Source organism: Babylonia areolata, chromosome 29 (genome assembly GCF_041734735.1).
Source record: "Babylonia areolata isolate BAREFJ2019XMU chromosome 29, ASM4173473v1, whole genome shotgun sequence".
Lineage (NCBI taxonomy): Eukaryota > Metazoa > Mollusca > Gastropoda > Neogastropoda > Buccinidae > Babylonia > Babylonia areolata.
Genome location: NC_134904.1, coordinates 35,001 through 40,000, shown reverse-complemented (window position 1 = coordinate 40,000; position 5,000 = coordinate 35,001). Strand labels below are relative to the sequence as shown.

The 5,000-nt window shown below is 47.7% G+C and overlaps 1 protein-coding gene across 1 annotated transcript in view; it reads left to right on the top strand.

Moving 5' to 3' along the window:
* LOC143275027 (solute carrier family 23 member 2-like) overlaps positions 1-5,000 on the top strand; it is a 32,952-nt gene that overhangs the window by 14,377 nt on the left and 13,575 nt on the right. The gene's annotated exons all lie outside the window — the stretch shown is intronic.

The window sequence follows — 5,000 nt, the reverse complement described above, 5'->3', positions numbered from 1 at the left end:
GTGCGTGCATGCGTGTGTGTGTGTGTGTCTTTGTGCGTGCATGCGTGCGTGTGTGTGTGTGAGCGTGTGTCTGTGTGCGTGCGTGCGTGTGTGTATGTGTGTGTATGTGTGTGTGTGTGTGTGTGTGTGTGTGTGTGTGTGTGTGTGTGTGTTGTGTGCAGTTTTCAATGTAACATACACACATACACACAGAGTTTTATGACACGCGTCAGTTCAAAGTAGAGGACGAGAATTCTAGAAGAATTAATTTTTATGAGTGGGCGATGTGTGTGTGTGTGTGTGTGTGTGTGTGTGTGTGTGTGTGTGTGTGTGTGTGTGTGTGTGTGTGTTCGCTTTCTGTCTGATTGTTTGCATCTACTTATGTGTTCCAATATCCTTTTGTGCGCATGGTATTTTTTGGTTCTGTTTTGTACACTTGCAAACTCGTGTAAAAAGTTGAAGACCTTTCATCTTATACATTACCAAACCACTACCACCACCACCACCATCACCATCACCTCCACCTCCTCCATCAGCATCATCATCATCACAGCAGCAGCAGCAGCGCCATTAGGAAAACAACAACTACCACGACTTTTTTTTTTTTTGCTGACCCATCATCTGCACCATTTCGGTGGCATTACTCCCACGCCGCTCATTTAGACCCCCCATACACGGCCACACCCGGATTCGTCCGTCACAGTTCCAGCATCGGCAGTCCGCAGGGAACGAACCATCGATGTTAGGTCGCCAGGGGGCCAACACACCAGAGGAGACCCTGCACTGCTGCTGAGTCACTACCACGACTACCACACCACCACTACTACAAACCCAACACACCACCATCACCGCCGCCACTCACGACAACAACAACTACTGTTCCTACTAACATCACCACCACACCACGCCACCAGCATACTACTACTACTGCTACCACCACTACCACCACCACCACGCAATCAGCAAACTACTACTACTACTACTACCACTACTACTAACATCACCACCACACCACGCCATCAGCATACAACAACTACTACGAATACCACCACCACCACTACCACAACACCACGCCATCAGCAAACTACTAATACTATTACTACCACCACAACACCACGCCATCAGCAAACTACTAATACTATTACTACCACCACCACGCCACGCCATCAGCATACTACTACTACTACCACCACTACCACCACCACCACGCAATCAGCAAACTACTACTACCACTACCACTACTACTACCACCAAACCACATCATCAGCATACTACTACTCCTACCACCACCACACCACGCCACGCCATCAGCAAACTACTACTACTACCACCACTACCACCACCACCACGCAATCAGCAAACTACTACTACTACCACCACTACCACAACACCACGCCATCAGCAAACTACTAATACTATTACTACCACCACCACGCCACGCCATCAGCATACTACTACTACCACTACCACTACTACTACCACCACACCACATCATCAGCATACTACTACTCCTACCACCACCACACCACGCCACACCATCAGCATACTACTACTACTACCACCACTACCACCACCACCACGCAATCAGCAAACTACTACTACCACTACCAAAACTACTACCACCACACCACACCATCAGCATACTACTACTACTATCACTACTACTACCACCACACCACGCCATCAGCATACTACTACTACAACCACCACCACCACCACACCACGCCAGCAACATATTACTACTACTACCATCACTACCACCACCACCACCACAACGCAATCAGCAAACTACTGCTACTACTACCACAACTACTACCACCACCACCACGCCGCGCCATCAGCAAACTACTATTACTACTACTTCTACTACTACTACCACCACCACACCACGCCATCAGCAAACTACTACTACTACCACTACTACTACCACCACCACCACACCACGCCATCAGCAAACTACTACTACTACTTCTACTACTACCACCACCACACCACGCCATCAGCTTACTACTACTACTACTACTATCACCACCACCACCACGCCATCAGCAAACTACTACTACTACTACTACCACACCACGCCATCAGCAAACTGCTACTTCTACTACTACTACTACGCCATCAGCAAACTACTACTACTACTACTACCACCACCACCACGCCATCAGCATACTACTACTATTAACACCACCACCACCACGCCATCAGCATACTACTACTACTACTACTACTACTACTTCCACCACCGCCACGCCACCAGATTTCTACTACTATTACCACCACCACCACCGCCACGCCATCAGCATTCTACTACTACTACTACTACTTACTACTACTACTACCACCACCACCACCACGACGCCATCAGCATACTACTACTATTACCACCACCACGCTATCAGCATTCTACTACTACTACTACTACTACTACTACTACTACCACCACCACGACGCCATCAGCATACTACTACTACTACCACCACCACCACGCCATCAGCATACTACTACTATTACTACTACTACCACCACCACGCCATCAGCATACTACTATTACTACTACCACCACCACCACCACGCGATCAGCATTCTACTACTACAACCACCACCACCACCACACCACGTCATCAGCATACTACTACTACCACTACCAACCACCACCACCACCACCACACCATCAGCATACTACAACAACAACCACCACCACCACCACACCACGCCATCAACAAACTACTACTACTACCATCACTACCACCACCACCACCACAACGCAATCAGCAAACTACTACTACTACTACCACAACTACCACCACCACCACCACGCCACGCCATCAGCAAACTACTATTACTACTACTTCTACTACTACTACCACCACCACACCACGTCATCAGCAAACTACTACTACCACCACTTCTACTACCACCACCACCACACCACGCCATCAGCAAACTACTACTACTACTTCTACTACTACCACCACCACACCACGCCATCAGCATACTACTACTACTACTACTACTACTACTATCACCACCACCACCACGCCATCAGCAAACTACTACTACTACCACACCACGCCATCAGCAAACTACTACTACTACTACTACTCCATCAGCAAACTACTACTACTACTACTACTACTACTCCATCAGCAATTTACTACTACTACTACTACTATCACCACCACCACCACGCCATCAGCAAACTACTACTACTACTACTACTACCACACCACGCCATCAGCAAAATACTACTACTACTACTATCACCACCACCACCACGCCATCAGCAAACTACTACTACTACTACTACTACTACTACTACTACTACCACACCACGCCATCAGCAAACTACTACTACTACTACTACTCCATCAGCAAACTACTACTACTACTACTACTACTACTACTACTCCATCAGCAAACTACTACTACTACTACTACTACTACTACTACTACTACTACTATCACCACCACCACCACGCCATCAGCAAACTACTACTACTACTACTACTACCACACCACGCCATCAGCAAAATACTACTACTACTACTACTACTACTACTCCATCAGCAAACTACTACTACTACTACCACGACGCCATCAGCATACTACTACTACTACTACTATTACCACCACCACCACCACCACCACCACCACGCCATCAGCAAACTACTACTATTACCACAACCACCACCACGCGATCAACATACTACTACTACTACTACTACTACTACTGCCGCCACCGCCACGCCATCAGCATACTACTACTATTACCACCACAACCGCCACGCCATCAGCATTCTACTACTACTACTACTACTACCACCACCACCACCACCACCACCACGACGCCATCTGCATACTACTATTATTACCACCACCACCACCACGCCATCAGCATTCTACTACTACTACTACTACTACTACCACCACGACGCCATCAGCATAATACTACTACTACTACCACCACCACCACGCCATCAGCATACTACTAATATTACTACTACTACCACCACCACGCCATCAGCATACTACTGTTACTACTACCACCACCACCACCACGCCATCAGCATACTACTACTACCACCACCACCACCACTCCCACTACCACGTCATCAGCATGCTACTACTATTACTACTATCATCACCACCACACCACGTCATCAGCATACTACTACTACAACCACCACTACCACCACACCACGCCATCAACAAACTATTACTGTTACTACTACCACCACCACCACATGGCAATCAGCAAACTACTACTACTACTACCACAACTACTACCACCGCCACCACGCCACGCCATCAGCAAACTACTTTTACTACTACTTCTACTACTACTACTACCACCACCACACCACGCCATCAGCAAACTACTACTACTACTACCACTACTACTACCACCACCACCACACCACGCCATCAGCAAACTACTACTACTACTTCAACTACTACCACCACCACACCACGCCATCAGCATACTACTACTACTACTACTACTACTACTACTATCACCACCACCACCACCACCACGCCATCAGCAAACTACTACTACTACTACCACACCACGCCATCAGCAAACTACTACTACTACTACTACTACTACTACGCAATCAGCAAACTACTGCTGCTGCTGCTGCTACTACTACTACTACGCCATCAGCATACTACTACTACTACTACTACTACTACTACTACTACTACTACCACGACGCCATCAGCATACTACTACTATTACCACCACCACCACCACAACGCCATCAGGAAACTACAACTATTACCACCACCACCACCACTACCACCACGCCATCAGCATACTACTACTACTTCTATTACCACCACCACCACCACCACCACCACGCCATCAGCATACTACTACTATTACCACCACCACCACCACCACCACCACGCCATCAGCAAACTACTACCACCACCACCACGCCATCAGCATATTACTACTACTTCTACTACTACCACCACCGCCACCACCACCACCACCACCACGACGCCATCAG